General features: G+C 44.0%; 1 protein-coding gene and 1 long non-coding RNA gene across 10 annotated transcripts in view; one reads left to right on the forward strand and one right to left on the reverse strand.

The window, feature by feature from the left end:
- On the reverse strand, positions 1 to 17,626 carry LOC144334652 (uncharacterized). Its single transcript, XR_013404763.1, has 3 exons — positions 17,489 to 17,626; positions 1,645 to 1,766; positions 1 to 77 (listed from the first exon to the last, which is right to left on the reverse strand). It is a non-coding gene; the product is annotated as an uncharacterized LOC144334652 (long non-coding RNA).
- ATOSB (atos homolog B) overlaps positions 17,511 to 19,003 on the forward strand; it is a 12,258-nt gene continuing 10,765 nt past the window's right edge. For 2 of the 9 annotated variants that reach the window (XM_015117346.3, XM_077965040.1), the window contains exon 1: positions 17,616 to 18,083. The gene's annotated coding sequence lies outside the window, so the exon portion shown is untranslated. 9 annotated transcript variants of the gene reach the window in all.

Consider the following 19,003-nt stretch of genomic DNA (forward strand, 5'->3'; position numbering starts at 1 on the left):
CTTCTGAATAGGATAGTTTATTTCTAGACAGGTAGATCCCAAAAGCTCATTTTTAGCAGGTTTTGAAGACTCGTATCCTATGAAAAGAAAATAGGCAGAGAAAGGGAGAAAAAGAGCAACCGTGAAAAATCAATATAGGTCACATTACTCTTAAGTCTATACATCAGTAGGCAGATATGAAAGAGGCTTATGTATGTAAGTAATTGCTGTTATTTTCTTCTGAAGTTTAAGTTGTCTGGTTTCAGTTCACAGGGCTTTAAGAAAGCACAGCTTAGTTTTCAGTGACTCCAGATTAGAAAAAATATGGGGAAAAAAAGAAGAAAAAAACAAGAAAAATTGAAAACATTATTTTGAAGATTTGTAGAAATTTTGAAGAAAAAATTAGAATTCAACCCCAACTGTAGAAAATTATAAAAAGTGAAAAACATTAGGCAAGACTAGACTCTAACAACAGATGTATTATAGTTTTTGAAACATAATTTTTCTCTCTCTCATTTTCTAATTTTACTAAGGACAAATTATGATAGGACTGATTTGCTTTATTATACTTGGCCAGATTATTTGTATAAAATGCAGCAAGAATAATTATTTTTCACATAGGCTTGTTCTTTTAATTGGCTTTAATGGAACTTTGTTTCGTAGAAGGAAACTCAGATAAGACTTTTTTTGAAGCTGAGCCCAGTCATGGATTTGTGCCATCAAATACCTATGAATTTGGTGATCCTCTCCTCTTGAGGTTCCAAGATAAACCTGGGGCTCCCTTGCCTGTTAGAAAGTGACAAAGTTTACCTATCACAGGTTAGGAACCCTGTACAGGGAAGGTGTGGGGCCAGTTTCACCATGGGGCTTTATTTGCTCCATAAGTCAGGTTTAGTTCCTTAAAGGAAAGCACACCACTCCAGTCAAAGCCCTGGTGAAATAACCAGTTCCTCCCATTACATCCTGTTACAAATGAAAACAGATTCTTTTTTTTCTTTCTTTTTTTTTTTTTTTTGAAATGGAGTCTCACTCTATTACCCAGGCTGGATTGCAGTGGCATGATATTGGCTCACTGCAAGCTCCACTTCCTGGGTTCACGCCATTCTCCTGCCTCAGCCTCCCAAGTAGCTGGGACTACAGGTGCCTACCACCATGCCCAGCTAATTTTTTTTGTATTTTCAGTGCAGATGGGGTTTCACCGTGTTAGCCAGGATGGTCTCAATCTCCTGACTTCGTGATCGCCTGTCTCCATCTCCCAAAGTACTGGGATTACAGGCGAGAGCCACTGCGCCTGGCCAAAAACAGATTCTTTTTTTTTTTTTTTTTTTTTTTTGAGACGGAGTCTTGCTCTGTCGCCCAAGCTGGAGTGCAGTGGCGCAATCTCGGCTCACTGCAAGCTCCGCCTCCCGGGTTCATGCCATTCTCCTGCCTCAGCCTCCCGAGTAGCTGGGACTACAGGCGCCTGCCACTGCGCCCAGCTAATTTTTTCTATTTTTAGTAGAGACGGGGTTTCACCATGGTCTCGATCTCCTGACCTTGTGATCCGCCCGCCTCGGCCTTCCAAAGTGCTGGGATTACAGGCGTGAGCCACCGCGCCCGGCCCAAAAACAGATTCTTATTGTAATTACGCAAATAACTGCATTGCCATAAGTTAAGAATACTCACAAATAGTTTCCAAATTTTGGAGAAATCAGGTAGAGAGAAATATATATGCTCCAAATTTTGTTCACAGGAGTACACTAAATTGTTAAAAGCTGTTGATAGCTCAAAAGAAAAGTTCCAAGTCTCTGAAAAACAAAACAAAGGATTAGCAACATTTAAAGCAAAGGTTAGAAAGATTACTTCAGTTTTTTATCAGTTCAGTTTATGCAATTAACTCCTGTTCTGTGTTCTGCTTGCTATTTGTTAACATTTTAGCTCTCCATCCATGAGAGTCTTAAAAGTTTTTCCCCTCTATTCTAATGTCACAATCTCCAAAGGTATCAGAAATCGACATTTAAGAACTCCTGTTAGAGTTCTGTGGCTGATTACAGAACCACCTTCTAAAGAGGACCAAAACAAGACAACAATTGTCCATGAATGACAGAAAGGTTTTGGGCAGCCATTGTCAAAGACAGAATTGACAAGGAAATTTGTTACCTCGTAGCATACAATAATTTAACACAATAATTATAATTATTACTAATAATGTACACTAAGTTATATCAGAATTATAGGAGTTTCCCTTAATTTTGGAACACATATCAATTAGATATTTATACAAATACAGCCCAAAGAAAACCAAACACCCTTTCATATTTGACAATATTTCCTGTATAATTTTTGTACCAAATAAGCCAAATTATGTCATATTTAGACTTTAGGAAACTTATATCTTAAAGGATTAATTAGGTCAGAAAAAAACATAATTTATAATTTGATTTTGGAAAGTGTGTCAAATATCAAAGGTTTTAAACACTTGCTATTACAAAATAGGATCACAAGTTATTGTAAAATAAGTCATTCATTTAACCAAAGTGATAACTCAAGGATTTTTTTTAAAGGTGAAACCGTTCATTCTTTGAGAGAGGAGATTTACTTTTCCAAACAATAAGCCCTAATAAAAAATTGAATGAAGCCAATTAAATTTGTTTTTCAAAGTTTTGTAAACAATCTATAAAATTTTAACCTTGACCATAAGATATAGCTTCCATAAGCCTTTTATAACCTTTGTAACTATTATTAAGGAGTCAGTTAATGCTTTAAGAAAAGCTTGTTAATCTGACACAGTGGCCCATACACTAGTCTTGCATCTGTGTGCCTTTGATGTTAATGATTAATTTATAGAGAAACTGAAATTATTTTATCTTTCAAAATCAGCCCTTACAATTTTATGTGCCCACCTTTTCCGTGATAGTCCTTGGGCCTTGAGTTGAAGAGCCTTCATTTCTTACCCTGTGTCTTAGGAATGCAGTTTATTTTGATTGGCATCTTCTACAGGGCATGAAGATGAGGCTTTAATTGCTGTCAGTGTTTAAGATTTAGCAGGACTTAGTGTCCTTTTTAGGTCCAGGAGTCAAAGCCCTGTAACCCAATGTCACAAGGACTTTAAAAGAACATACAGGAAGATACATAGATGTAATAACCTTAATTTTTTTTTTTTTTTTTTTTTTTTTGAGACGGAGTCTAGCTCTGTTGCCCAGGCTGGAGTGCAATGGCCGGATCTCAGCTCACTGCAAGCCCCGCCTCCCGGGTTCACGCCATTCTCCTGCCTCAGCCTCCCGAGTAGCTGGGAGTACAGGCGCCCGCCACCTCGCCCGGCTAATTTTTTTTTGTATTTTAGTAGAGACGGGGTTTCACCATGTTAGCCAGGATGGTCTCGATCTCCTGAACTCGTGATCCGCCCGTCTCGGCCTCCCAAAGTGCTGGGATTACAGGCTTGAGCCACTGCGCCCGGCCTCCTTAATTTTTTTAAAAACATTTTGCTTAGTTTTTTTTCCCTAAGCAAACCAATATTTACTATGACAACTTGAACATATAAAAGTTTTTTTTTTAATATAAATCCTCTTATTGTGACTTATACTGACCGTTCATGACATGCTTGGACTTTCTGGGTTGTCCTGAACATCCCTCCTTAAACAACCAGTCATTTTATTTTAGGACTAAATTTACCATACAAGATTCTTTCTCATATAAAATTATTTCTCTTTAAGCTTTCTTACAAAAAACAAAGCAAAACAAAACAAAAACAAAAACAAAAAAATCACCTTTTTATTTTTATAACTTTCTTTATGTCTCTTTTATTTCCTGGTTCCTTTTACCTTGTTCTATACATAACCTTTAAGTAAGCTTTGAATTAGACAAAACTTGTTCATCTTTTTTAAAAAGGACACACTTTTTTTTTTTTTTTTGGCAAGAATGTTTTCTTACAATATGTATTTATTGGAAAATACCCAAATAATGAAATATCTATTATTTAATTATTTTTTGTTTAGACAGAGTTTCACTTGTTGCCCAGGCTGGACTGCAATGGCACTACCTCGGCTCACTGCAACTTCTGCCTCCCAGGTTCAAGCGATTCTTCTGCCTCAGCCTCCCGAGTAGCTGGGATTACAGGTGCCCACAACCACGCCAACGAATTGTTTGTATTTTTAGTAGAGACGGAGTTTCACCATGTTAGCCAGGCTGGTCTCTAACTCCTGACCTCAGGTGATCCACCCACCTCAGCCTCCCAGAGTGCTGGGATTACAAGTGTTATAAGTTTGAGCCACTGTGCCTGGCCTATTATTTAATTTAATATAACTTAAGATTCTAAATTATGACAAGTTTGTTTACAAGTGTTCATTCCATTACATTCACCTAATTATTTTAATTGTTTACTTAGATTATTTATGAAAACTACAATAGTCATGATTTAAAGTTATGAAATCGCCATTGCAAAATTATGACTGAGACAGTGAAAAAGATATGACCTAGCTGACTCTATCTTGCTTCTAATCTCCAAGCTGTCCTTGTGCATTCCTGGACTTTGGGGAGGAACTTAATTTATAGTTTAGGTTTGAAACAAAGGTAGTTACAGTCCTTTCCCAAAACAAACGTCCTTAAGGCCCGCAGACTAGACTGCCTAAAAGCAGAAGATTAGAAGTTATGGTAATTTTACTAAATAATTCAAGATGTAGTTATTTTCATTAAACCAATATTAATGTTTTATTAAAAGTTATACAAGCAAAAACATAGATCATTCTCTTTTGAGCTGGGTTTATAGTTTTGTAACCCCTATGCCAAATTTTGACACCTTATAGTATTTGGTAGGGATAAGTTTTGCTTGAAATTGCTTGATTCATAAATGCAAACAAAAATGTATCCTGGCCATTCTTAAGACATTTCTAATATTACTTTACCAATAATTTTAAAGCTAGCTTATTTATTAAAGATTTTATTTAAGTTACATAAACTTGAAAAAGCATTTGACCTGTCTTTTTTTTCCTGATAATGCATTTGATTTAGGCACTTTTATTTTTCTTTAAGCCAATTAATTAGAGCTCTTTATACATTTTTAGTAGTGAAACATTGTGTATGTGACACATAAATACATAGACATATTTATAGATTCATAAAGACCCTCTTTTTTTCTATCTTAGACTTGCAGGTTTTTGATTACCTGTTTCACAACCCTAAGCAGTTGTCAGCTAAATAGTCTTAAATTTGCATATTAAAGAAAACAACTTAGGTGAAAATTAAATAGCAAAATTTACATCATAAAATCCAGAGAGAAAAAGTCTAGTGGTGCTAGAGGGAGACACTTTTATTTTTCTTTGAGCCAGCTGAAACATAAAATTATGAAAATTTATCATAAGATTGTCTAAGGAGACCAATTTTATTTAGATAGGGACTACCTATCTTTTAACTGAATCTCTGAGCCCCCAGCAGAGTCCACACTCAAACCTGGTTCTCTAATAAAAGGGAGAAAACTCTGTTGCAACTATTTTAGTAAAAAAAAAAAACAAAAAAAAACAGGTGAAAACAGAATTCAGTCAACTGAGAAGAAAGAAAGAAAAAAAAAACTTCTGCTCAAAAAAAATAAATAATAATCACAAGGTCCTAGGAGAGAAAAACAAATAAGAAGCAAACAAACAAAAACATAAAGGCCTTTTAAATACAAACAGGCACACATGCACACACATTTTGGATGTTAACCTTTTAATTAAGCTGACTTTTAACCACTGAGCTCCTTAAAAAAAGTTTTTTTAATTTTATTACCATAGTTCATCTAGGACATAATGCTGCTATTTCAGAAGTACAGCCATTACTCTTTCAGTTTGGTCTGGCTGGCAAGAAAGGTTGCCTCATTATGTAAATAAAGCCCCTTTAGTAGTCAACATTAAAAATCTTTCCTCTTTTTTTTTTTTTTTTTCCTTTTGTTGGCTCTTTTCTTCCCACTTCAGAGGCCTTGTTCCCCATAATTTAGAGTTGATTTGACCAAGTCGGGATGTGTGTCAGATCCAAAATGTGCTGCTTGCAGGCCTAGCTTTTCAGGGCCCTTACCCCCTGAACCAGTTCAGTCCACCCGGGTCACAGCTACCTGGCCCAGTGTGTCAAGGGCTCAAGGTTTGGGAGAGGTCAGCTCCTTATATGCACCTGCTGGCTGAGATTAGACCCTAAGCATGTTCTTCTGAACGGGAAACACATTTAGAGCTGCTACACCTCTTAGGGAGTATTCCTCCTAGACACCCTCACATGGTCCTCAGTTGCCTGAGAATGCCCTGAAAGGCTGAGGGGAGCAAGGTGCTCTTATTTCTTCAGCGTGGAAGATTCCATACTCATTAGTTAGAAGGTTTGGAGTTAGTCCAATTCAATAAGGGAAAGGACCAAAACACACACACACACACACACACACACACACACACACCCCCAACAAGACATAAACAAACAACAAAACAGTTAAGCAAAACTAACAATGATCACAAAAATTATATGATTTCTTTTTTTTTTTTTTTTTTTTTTTTTGAGACGGAGTCTCGCTTTGTCGCCCAGGCTGGAGTGCAGTGGCGCGATCTCGGCTCACTGCAAGCTCCGCCTCCCGGGTTCACGCCATTCTCCTGCCTCAGCCTCCGAGTAGCTGGGACTACAGGCGCGCACCACCACACCCGGCTAATTTTTTGTATTTTTAGTAGAGATGGGGTTTCACCGTGTTAGCCAGGATGGTCTCAATCTCCTGACCTCGTGATCCGCCCGCCTCGGCCTCCCAAAGTGCTGGGATTACAGGCGTGAGCCACCGCGCCTGGCCAAATTATATGATTTCTGAGCGCTCTAAGTGTAAGCAGAAATTAACACCAACTGGTTGTTAATGCTAACTTTAGTTTTTTAAAAAGAATTTGCAAGACAGAATCCTAAATCAGTTATCTTACATAGTGATGGGGCCCAAGCTGAAAACTGCTCTCTGCCAGTGGAGAAACAGGCAGGCTCGTCTTCCTTGATGGAAGTGAGTCGAAACTCCCTCCAAAAAAGTTGATTTTATTAATGGCAATTAAATCTCAGACCCCCAGCTGAAAAATGTTGGAAGATCAGGGATTCCTGGAGGAAAGGGGTCCCAGACTTCAGCAATCGTCCTATCAGTTTGGGCTAAAAGGTGCCCAAGCGAGTACCAAGCACCAGTAGGCAAGCTGCTGCAGGCTGGGTCACCTTCACTCAGGATCCCTCTGTGGCTACCAGATGTCAATTGAGAATAACGATGAGACAAGTCCCACTCATTTTAGGAGGTTTATTTGCCAATGTTAAGGACATGTTCCCATGACAGAGCTCAGGAAGTCCTGACGACATATGCCCAGGGTGGTCAGAACACAGCTTGGTTTTTTTTTTGTTTGTTTTTTTTTTTGAGACGGAGTCTCGCTCTGTCGCCCAGGCTGGAGTGCAGTGGCGCGATCTCGGCTCACTGCAAGCTCCGCCTCCCGGGTTCATGCCATTCTCCTGCCTCAGCCTCCCGAGTAGCTGGGACTACAGGCGCCCACAACCGCGCCCGGCTAATTTTTTGTATTTTTAGTAGAGGCGGGGTTTCACCGTGGTCTCGATCTCCTGACCTTGTGATCCGCCCGCCTCGGCCTCCCAAAGTGCTGGGATTACAGGCGTGAGCCACCGCGCCCGGCCTGGTTTTATACATTTTAAGGAGATGTGAGACATCAATCAATATACATAAGAAGTACACTGGTTCTGTCTAGAAAGGTGGGGACAACTTGAAGCAGGGAGAGGGCTTCCAGGTCACAGGTAGGTGAGACAAAAATGGTTGCATTCTTTTGAGTTTCTGATTAACCTTTCCAAAGGAGGCAAACAGAATATGTGTCTATCTCAGTGAGCAAAGGGATGACTTTGAATAGAGTGGGAGGCAGATTTGCCCTGAGCAGTTCTCAGCTGGAAATTTTCCTTTAGCTTAGTGATTTTGGGGGTCCAAGATATTTTCCTTTCACAACATTAAACACATTACAATTTAAGAAGCCTTGCAAATTTTTTGAACCAAAAATTTTTCTGCTCTGCATATATTTTGCCACCATCAGTTGTAACACAATTTAATAGATTCCACTTCTGGTTGTACTGAACTAGTGTTTTCTCAACTTCTTTGAAAATATTTTCACCTGTAATTGTTTCATGCAGACTACTCAGAGGATAATTTACTTACTTCATATTCATCATTGAATTGTTGAATAAAAAACAACTGAATAGTACTGGTAACATGCATTCATCAAGAGCAAGGAAATCCACTTCAGATCATTTGCTTTTTTTTTTTTTTTTTTTTTGAGATGGAGTGTCGCTCACTCTATCACCCAAGTTGAAGTGCAATCGCAGGATTTCAGCTCACTGCAACCTCCACCTCCTGGATTCAAGTGATTCTCCTGCCTCAGCCTCCTGAGTAGCTGGGATTACAGGTGCCCACCACCATGCCTGGCTAATTTTTGTATTTTTAGTAGAGACAGGGTTTCACCATGTTGGCCAGGCTGGTCTCGCACTCCTGACCTCAAGTGATCCACCTGTCTCAGCCTCCCAAAGTGCTGGGATTACAGGTGCCTTCTTTTTTAATGAACAATTGTGTTGCTCTTGGGGAAATGAAATAATCTTGCTGCGAGAAGATTCTTCCCTGTCAATATAAATGAGTAAGAGAATGTAATTTCTTATTGACTAAGCAATAACAGGTTACATATATGTAAGGTAGCCTGAAAATGACTACAAGGTTAAGACAAAATTGCACATAACTTATACAGCAAAGCAGAAGAGCGAGCAATATCTCCTGAAGGGACAAAGGGCTACGCCTCCTGAAAATCTCCTGTACGTCCTTCCAGAGACTCTTGTTTACATATCTAGAGGTCATTTGGCACACAACCTTGGAGTTACATCCGTATTGTAAAAGCTGGAGTCTAGGTTTAATCCCCAGGGAAGTTCCAAATATTAAAGTAAGGACCCAAATTTATTTTGTATCCAAGGAGTAACTCTAAGAACTCTAAGGGAGGAGTCTGAGTGCAGTGGCTCAGGCCTGTAATCCCAACACTTTGGGAGACTGAGCCCAGGAGTTTGAGACCAGTCCTGGGCAACATGGTGAGACCCCATCTCTACAATTTTTTTTTTTTTTTCTGAGATGAAGTCTCGGTCTGTTACCCAGGCTAGAGTGTAGTGGTACGATCGCAGCTCACTGCAACCTCCGCCTCCTGGGTTCAAGTGATTCCCCTGCCTCAGCCTCCCAAGTAGCTGTGATTACAGGCACGCACCATCATGCCCAGCTAATTTTTGTATTTTTAGTAGAGATGGGGTTTTACCATGTTAGTCAGGCTGGTCTCAAACTCCTGATTTCAAGTGATCTGCCTGCCTTGGCCTCCCAAAGTGTTGCTATTATAGGCAGGAACCACTGCACCCAGCCAAAAAAAAAATATATATATATATATTTTTTTTTAATTAGCTGGGCGTAGTAGCACAGGGCTATCATCCCAGTTATTCAGGAAGCCAAGCCAAGTGGATCCCTTGAACCTGGGAGGTCGAGGCTGCAATAAGCCATGATTGTGCCACTGCACTCCAGTCTGGATGACAGAGCAGTACCCTGTCTCAAAAAAAAAAAAAAAAAAAAAGGAAAAAAGAAAGAAAAGGAGAAAAAAATGAAAGAGGGTAAATGGTTTACTTGCCCTTTATAAATGGAGAAAATAACTTGTTTATCCTTACACTCCCAGTGTCCTCAGCTCTACAAGCAACTGTTATCACCAAAAGGCAAATTGTCTTAAGCAAGCTTATTTTCCTTGGACACATTTTTTTGGCTGCTACAATCAATAATGTATTTGGGGCTGGGGTACCAACAAACATTAAGATGGGATTCTTCAATTGCTCAAATCATTCTGGATGCTACACTGGTGTTCACTGGGGTTTGGAATGAACAGATACAAAGGGTATGCTTGTACTTTGCAGCCTGGTGCCTGTAGGCTAGTGGCCTGTAATTCCAAATCATGACAGGGTGCAACAGGGCAGGTATCAGGTGTTCTCATGCCTTTTGCAGCCTCTCCTGAGGCAAAATTGAGGCCTCTCCTTAGTGACATACATTTATAATTCTGCTCCATTTGAAATACAGCCTCCCAAGTAGATGGGACTACAGGGCAGGCAACTATGCAGCTAATTTTTAAAATTTTTTATAGAGACGAGGTCTCACTATATTGCCCAAGATGGTCTCAAACTCCTGGGTTCAGGTGACCCTCCCACTTCAGCCTCCCAAAGTGCTAGGATTACAGGCATGAACCACCCTGCCCAGCAAAAGTGACCCTTTTTGATATGCAAATATAACTCCTAGAAGAAATGTGTGTGGAGAAATTACTTGGTGTGACTAAGTACTGGGAATAGAGAGATGTGGGTGAGAATAATAAGAAAAGGGGTAAAAAATATTAAAACTGCCTTTGCAAAATTATGATATACATTGAAAGAGATCGAACTTAACCAACTCCATCTTGCTTCTAACCTCCAAGCTGTCCTTGTTCATTCCTGGGTGTAGGCTGAATTACCTTTGAGAAAAACTTAGTCTATAGTTTAAAACAAAGACGATAACAGCCCTTTCCCAAAGCAGACCTCCTTCTTGCCTGGGGACTAGATTGCCTCTGTAGGACTAACATTAGCCACAAGATTAGAAATTATGGTTTAGGAGTCATGCGGCTGGAGGTTAAAAGATTCTGACCCCCCCTAAACTGCTCCTAAGATCAGTGTTTGAGATATTTTGCAGACCCTGCACTTGATGGATCAGCTGGCACCACCCAGATGGATAAACTGGCTCATCTGATCTTGTGGCCCCACCCAGGAACTGACTCAGTGCAAGAAGACAGCTTTGACTCCCTGTGATTTCATCCCTGACCAATTAGCACTCCCGGCTCACTGGCTTCCCCCACCCACCAAGTTATCCTTAAAACTCTGCTCCCAGAACGTTGGGGAGACTGATTTGAATAATAATAAAACTCCAGTCTCCCACACAGCTGGCTCTTTCTCTATTGCAGTTCCCCTGTTTTGAGAAATCCACTCTGTCTAGGCAGCGGGCAAGGTGAACCTCTTGGGCAGTTATAATATTATGGGATGGCTGAAGGACTTTTTGAAATATTTAAAGAGGCTGGGCGCCATGGCTCATGCCTATAATCCCAGCACCTTGGGAGGCCAAGGCAGGCGGATCATGAGGTCAGGAGTTCGAGACCAACCTGGCTAACATGGTGAAACCCTGTCTCTATTAAAAATACAAAAAGTAGGTGGGCGTGGTGGCAGGCACCTGTAATCCCAGCTACTTGGGAGGCTGAGGCAGAAGAATTGCTTGAACCCAGGAGCCGGAGGTTGCAGTGAACCTAGATCATGCCACTGTACTCCAGCCTGGGTGACAGAGTGAGACTGTCTCGGAAAACAAACAAACAAACAAACAAATAAAAAATATTCAAAAAATGGCCGAGTGCAATGGCTTACGCCTGTAATCCTAGCACTTTGAGAGGTCGAGGTGGGCAGAACACTTGAGGTCAGGAGTTCAAGACCAGCCTGGCCAACATGGCGAAACCCCATCTCTGCTAAAAATACAAAAAATTAGCCAGGCGTGGTGGTGTGCACCTGTAATCCCATCTACACAGAAGGCTGAGGCAGGAGAATCACTTGAACCCAGAAGGCGGAGGTTGCAGCAAGCTGGACTGCACTCCAACCTAGGCACTCCAACCTAGGCAACAGAGCGTGACTCTGTCTCAAAAGAAAAATGCGTTTTATATATATATATACACACACACATATATACACACACACATATTTAAAGAACATTGCTGTCCAAATATTCAATTTTGAGTTGTTTATATAGGTATATTTTTTCCTTATATTACCGCCAAATATTCGGTAATGCCCGCTACTCATACCGATGCCTTCCATAAGAAGTTTGGGGAGGATAGGAAATAAAGAAATAATTCTATTTCTAGGTTAGAGAGAGAGAAAAAAGAAAGGGGCCAGGTGTAGTGGCTCACACCTGTCATCTCAGCATTTGGGTAGGCAGAGGCAAGAGCATCATTTGTGGCCAGGAGTTCAAGACCAGCTTAGCCAATATAGTGAGACCTCATTTATACAAAAAAACAGAAAAACTTAGCAGGGCATGATGGTACATGTCTGTTATCCCACCTAGTTGGGAGGTGGTGGTGGGAAGATCACTTGAGCCCAGGAATTCAAGGCTGTGGTGAGCCATGATTGTGCCACTGCACTCCAGCCTAGGTGACAGAGCAAGACCCTGACTCAAAAAATCAAAAAGAAAGAGAGAAAGAACAGCTGCACGGGGTGAAACCAGTGAGTCGTAAATTCAGCAAGGGCCAGCAAGAATGGTCAACAGTCAAGAGGAATCAAGCTCCTTCTCTCTTTTTTTTTTTTTTTTTTTTTGAGACGGAGTCTCACTGTGTCTCCCAGGCTGGAGTGCAGTGGCGTGATCTTGGCTCACTGCAAGCTCCGCCTCCCGGGTTCACACCATTCTCCCGCCTCAGCCTCCCAAGTAGCTGAGACTACAGGCGCCCGCCACCACGCCCGGCTAGTTTTTTGTATTTTTAGTAGAGACGGGGTTTCACCATGTTAGCCAGGATAGTCTCGATCTCCTGACCTCGTGATCCACCCGCCTCGGCCTCCCAAAGTGCTGGGATTACAGGCTTGAGCCACCGCGCCCGGCTCAAGCTCCTTCTCAATCCTAGAATTCACAAAAGGATCTATGATGACACTGGACTTCCCATTTAATGTGAGGTAAAACATATGCAATTTTATTTAATCTCAAAAAGAAAGGGTGACCCCAACTGACATTTTAGTTACAATATGTGAAAATAAGTTATTCAAAATCTAAGTGTCTCACACATCCGTGTGAAGAGACCACCAAACAGGCTTTGTGTGAGTAACAAGGCTGTTTATTTCACCTGGGTGCAGGCGGGCTGAGTCCGAAAGAAAAAGGAGTCAGCAAAGGGTGGTGGGATTATCATTAGTTCTTTTTTTTTTTTTTTTTTTGAGACGGAGTCTGGCTCTGTTGCCCAGGCTGGAGTGCAATGGCACGATCTCAGCTCACTGCAAGCTCCGCCTCCCGGGTTTACGCCATTCTCCTGCCTCAGCCTCCCGAGTAGCTGGGACTACAGGTGCCCGCCACCTTGCCTGGCTAGTTTTTTGTATTTTTTAGTAGAGACGGGGTTTCACCGGGTTAGCCAGGATGGTCTCGATCTTCTGACCTCGTGATCCGCCCGTCTCGGCCTCCCAAAGTGCTGGGATTACAGGCTTGAGCCACCGCGCCCAGCCTATCATTAGTTTTTATAGGTTTTGGGATAGGCGGTGGAGTTAGGAGCAAGGTTTTGCGGGCAGAGGGTGGATCTCACAGAGTACATTCTTAAGGGTGGGGGAGATTACAAAGAACCTTCTTAAGGGTGGGGGAGATTACAAAGTACATAGATCAATTAGGGTGGGGCAGAAACAAATTACAATGGTGGAATGTCATCAGTTAAGGTTATTTTCACTTCTTTGTGGATCTTCAGTTGCTTCAGGCAATCTGGATGTATACATGCAGGTCACAGGGGATATGATGGCTTAGCTTGGGCTCAGAGGCCTAACAGTAACAATCTCTTTGGAAAACATATTGGCAATATCTACTGAAGCTAAACATACACATGACTAGGAGTTCAGCAATTCAATTCCCAGGTATATACCCAGTAGAAATACATGTACATCAATCAGAGTTGTTGGTTTTTGTTTGTTTTTGTTTTGTTTTGTTTTTGAGACGAAGTCTTGCTCTTGTCCACCAGGCTGGAGTGCGATGGTGCGATTTCGGCTCACTGCAACCTCTGCCTCCTGGGTTCAAGCAATTCTCCTGCCTTGGCCCCGCCTCCCAGAGTAGCTGGGATTATAGGCGCCTGTCACCACACCCGGCTAATTTTTGTATTTATTTCAGTAGAGGTGGGGTTTCACCATGTTGACCAGGCTGGTCTAGAACTACTGACCTCCGGTGATCCACCCACCTCGGCCTCCCAAAGTGCTGGGATTATAGGCGTGAGCCACCGTGCCTGGCCTAGTTTTCTAGGAAAAATAAATACCATTTTGGGATAGTGGTCAACTCTGGGAACGAAAGGGAATGAGATTAGGGAGGAGTATGTAAGGGCTATAACTATTTGAAATACTAATTTCTTTAACAGAGAACTTGAAGCAAATGTAAAATATTAAGATTTGCTCGCCGGGCGCGGTGGCTTACGCCTGTAATCCCAGCACTTTGGGAGGCCGAGGCGGGCGGATCACAAGGTCAGGAGATCGAGACCACAGTGAAACCCCGTCTCTATTAAAAATACAAAAAATTAGCCGGGCACGGTGGCGGGTGCCTGTAGTCCCAGCTGCTCAGGAGGCTGAGGCAGGATAATGGCGTGAACCCGAGAAGCGGAGCTTGCAGCGAGCCAAGATCGTGCCACTGCACTCCAGCCTGGGTGACAGAGCGAGACTCCGTCTCAAAAAAAAAAAAAAAAAAAAAAAAAAAAATTTGCTAAAGCTATGTGATAAAAGTGTGGTTTTTCTGTTTTTTTTTTTTTTTTTTTTTTTGGAAACAGGGTCTCGCTCTGTTACCCAGGCTGGAGTGCAGTGGAGCAATCTCCGCTCACAGCAATTTCTGCCTCCCAGGCTTAACCAATTCTTGCACCTCAGCCTCCCGAGTAGCTGGGACTACAGGGATGTATCACGACACCCAGCAAATTTTTGTCTTTTTAGTAGAGATGGGGTTTCACCATGTTGGCCAGGCTGGTCTCAAACTCCTGACCACAAGTGATCCACCTGCCAGATGGATATTTGTTATGATATTCTTTAGAGCTTCCTGTATGCCTCAAGTATTTCATAAAGAAGTTCTAAAAATCTTGTAGAAAAATAAAGACTCAGGCTGCCTAGGTACCACTGTTGTTTTTTTTTTTTTAAACTGCAATATGAGGCCAGGTGCTCTGGCTCACACTTGTAGCCAAAAAAACAAAAAACAAACAAAAAAAACGCCGGGCACAGTGGCTCATGCCTGTAATCCCAACAGTTTGGGAGGCCGAGGCAGGTGGGTCACAAGGTCAGAATATCAAGACCATCCTGGGCAACATGGTGAAACCCTGTCTCTACTAAAAATACAAAAATTAGCTAGGCATGGTGGCATGAGCCTGTAGTCCCATCTATTCAGGTGAATTGCTTGAACCCAGGAGGCAGAAGTTGCAGTGAGCCGAGATAGCACCACTGCACTCCAGCCTGGGCAAAAGAGCAAGACTCTGTCTCAAAGTAAAACAAAACAAAACAAAAACTGTTAAGGTCATCAAAAACAAGGAAGTTTGAGAAACTGTCACAGCCAAGAGGAGCCAAAGGAGACATAATGTCTAAATGTAATGTGCCAGCTTGGATCAGATCTTGGAACAGAAAAAGGACATAAGGGAAAAACTAAGAAAATCAGAATAGGCTGGGCGCAGTGGCTCATGCCTCTAATTCCAGCATTTTGAGAGGCCGAGGCGGGCAGATCACCTGAGGTCGGGAGTTCGAGACCAGCCTGACCAACAACGAGAAACCTCATCTCTACTAAAAATACAAAATTAGCCAGGGGTGATGGCACATGCCTGTAATCCCAGCTACTCAGGAGGCTGAGGCAGGAGAATCTCTTGCAACCAGAAGGCAGCGGTTGCAGTGAGCCGAGATCACACCACTGCACTCCAGCCTGGGTGAAAGAGTGACAACTCCGTCTCAAAAAAACAAAAGGAAAATCAGAATAAAGTGTGGATTTTAGTTATTGTTAATGTATCAATATTGGCTCATTAATTGTAATAAATGAACCATATAAGGAAACATGTTAATAATAGGAGAAACTAGGTATAGTGTACATCTGAAAACTCTCTGCACTATTTTTACAAGTTTTCTGTAAATCTAAAATTGTTCTACAATTAATTTTTTAAAGTCAAGTAATTTACCCAAATCTATACAGCTAGTAAATACTCAAAGGTATGAGACAAACTCATAAGTTGAACCCATAAGTTGAAGTTTGAAGTTTAAGTTGAAGAAGTTTAGATGACTTCAAACTCTGTGCTTTTCCCACTACACAAAACCTTTCTTAGTTTGCCCTTCTGGGATTATGTAGGCATTTGTATCACTGTCTAAACAATACGTTCCTTATGGGCAGAGAAAATACTTTGTTCTTTCTTTTTTTTGCGCCTTCCACACCATTGACGTTGAGTAAACCAGTTTAAGTTAACTACTGGCATAAAGTCACAGAGCCTTGAGAATCTTTGTCCACCAGGCTGGAGTGCGATGGTGCGATCTCAGCTCACTGCAGCCTCTGCCTCCTGGATTCAAGCGATTCTCCTGCCTTGGCCCCCCCCCCGCCCCCGCCCCCGCCCCCGCCCCCGCCCCCGCCCCCGCCCCCGCCAGAGTAGCTGGGATTACAGGCGCCTGTAATTTGGCGGGTGCTGTGGCTCACGCCAGTAATCCCAGCACTTTGGGCACCGAGGAGGGTGGATCGCTTGAGATCAGGAGTTTGAGACCAGCCTGGCCAACATGGTGAAACCTGTCTCTACCAAAAATACGAAAATTATTCCAGCCTAGTGGCGCACGACTGTAATCCCAGCTACTCCGAAGGCTGAGGCAGGAAAATTGCTTGAACCCAGTAGGCGGAGGCTGCAGTGACCGAGATCGCACCACTGCACTCCAGTTTGGGCGAAAGAGCGAGACGCGGTCTCAAAACAAATAAAAAAGAATGTGACTTTTGGAGAACTTGATCAAATCAGACCCAAACGGTCTGCTCCTCAGAGAGGCCACAGATTGGCGCTGAGCTGGGCTCTCTCAGTTCTGCAAGTGTCCTGTACTGCCATCTACCGGTGTCTGGAAAGCGTCGCCCTCCCTTATTGTATCTCATGGGGAGAGGCTGGAGAGAAGAGACTCAAGCGCCACTTAAATTGCAGAACATATGTAACTGTACTGCAGTTCATTCGACACCTGTACAAGGGAAAGGCCTCACTTTTCTCCAGCAATTGCAGGCCATCCTAACTCCATATTAACACTCATCTCGTAAAATTCACAGATCTCCTCGCTGACCTGCCTCAATAGGTACAGATCTGACTCCATACCAACACTCATCTCGTAAAATTCACAGATCTCCTCGCTGACGTGCCTCAATAGGTACAGATCTGACTCCTACTGTCCATCCCAGAACCCACACCCGCCTGCACAGCGTAGGCTTCAGAAACTGCTCAACCTCGCAAACCTGAACCCCATCGCCCAGATTCCCTTATTTTCACAGACCCCTGAGATTCCTTGCACTACCTTGCAAACCCTACGGACCTCCCCTATTAGTGCAAATGCACGCGCCAACCCAGACATCCCTACAAAGAGGCTCGAGTTTCGCAGGCAGCTCACACCGGCGCGAAAGCAGCGAGAGAGCCCCAACCCGGCTCAGAGCCCTCAGGCTTGTGGCTTTGGCCCTGGCTCCGGGTTCCCACCCTTCCCTGATCCGCTCCGCTCAGGCTAGCAGCCTGTCGACCGAAGCCCCGCCCCTCTAGACCTGTCATCACAGAAGCCGCACGTGGCCGGGTGGGACCTCAGGCGACCTGCGGCCATCACTTTGTCTCCTCCGTCATCCATTGGGGCTGCCACCGCCAATCAGAGCCAGCGGATCCTGGTTGGATCGCGACCGCCCGGGTGAGGCGTGAGGGAGAAGGGGCGGAAGGAGGAGAGGCTCTGAGATGGGAGGGGGATCGTGGTGGAAGGGGGCCTGGCGCGACTTCTGCCAGGCTGGAATCCGAGGGGGCGGGTCCCGGTGAAAGGCGGAGAGACCAAGAGAAGGCGGGGATCGCGGGTGGGGCCTGGGAAAAGCTGAGGATCCTGGGGAAATGCAAAGAAAACGCGAAAGAGGAGCGGGGACAGAAGGGGGCGGGGCCCGGGCTACAGGGGAGGAGCTCGAGAAATTAAACGAGGAAAGGGACAAGTCCGGAGAAGGTGGAAGGTGGGACAAGGGAGACGGTGGGCCTGGGCGTTGCGGGGGCGGGGCTCGAACCGAAGGGGCGAGGTTTGCAGGCCGAGACTACAGATAGGACTGCTCAGTAACTGCCCCAACCACTACCACCTACCCGAGTGCAACGGGATCCACGGAACTACAGGTGTGGGGCGGGGTGAGCGTGGAAGAAGGGACGCGGATGGGGGTGCGCTTTGCAGACAATCTGGAGACTGCTGTATGTTGAGGGAAGACACGGAGTCGGGGGAGCAGTTGGGGACTCAATGTGTGGGCAACAAGGTGCATTCTCTAGGGGCCTCTATGGAGGAAGGGCAGGAGCGCTTTGTTGTGGGTGGGGGGGTGTTGCGAGGTACACCGTGAGGGGACTGTGTCGCTGTCTGATGTGGGGGGTTGGAGGAGGTACATGAGGGGGAGGGGACTTGGAGGCGCTTTGACGGAAGGGGGACTGTTTAATGGAGAAGGGCTGGTGGTCCAGAGTGTAGCGGTGTCGGAGGGTCTGTGGGCACTATCTAGGGGAAGGGGTTGTAGGCCCCAGTTGAGGCGGGAGAACAGAACCCCCAGTACTTTGAGAAAGTAACAGTTTAGGGCATTGTAGTAACTCCAGGAAGATATTGTGTTCTGGGTTCTAGGAGCAAGGGTGATGGAGTTAGTTGGGTGAAGAGGCCAATCTGTTGCACTCCTGTCTGCTCAGCTTTTAACTTCACCTCCTGGCCTGAGCACTCAGAGAGGAGTCGGACCCTGCTTGTCACCAGGGCTTGTGTGACTGTCTCCTCAGTCTCTTTTGGATCTGTCCAGCTGAGACTGGGGTTTCTTCCCCTAGCTGATGTCCTGGGGGACCCTTCCCCCACTGGGTTCCTGTCAACCCCCCATCCTAGTTCCTGTTCCTCCCAGAGCCAGCCTTGTCTCTGTCTCCCCCTCCCCCTCCCTGCCCTGCCCTTACGCTCTGGGTGTGCTCATTTCCCACTTCCTTCCTTGCCCCAGGGCCTGGCCTGGCCCTTGCCCATCTAGGAGCCATGCCCTGCCTGGGACTTTGTGCTCAATGACCAGAGACCATGGTAACCAGCA

The sequence above is a fragment of the Macaca mulatta genome, chromosome 15 (assembly GCF_049350105.2).
Source record: "Macaca mulatta isolate MMU2019108-1 chromosome 15, T2T-MMU8v2.0, whole genome shotgun sequence".
Taxonomy (NCBI): Eukaryota; Metazoa; Chordata; class Mammalia; order Primates; family Cercopithecidae; genus Macaca; species Macaca mulatta.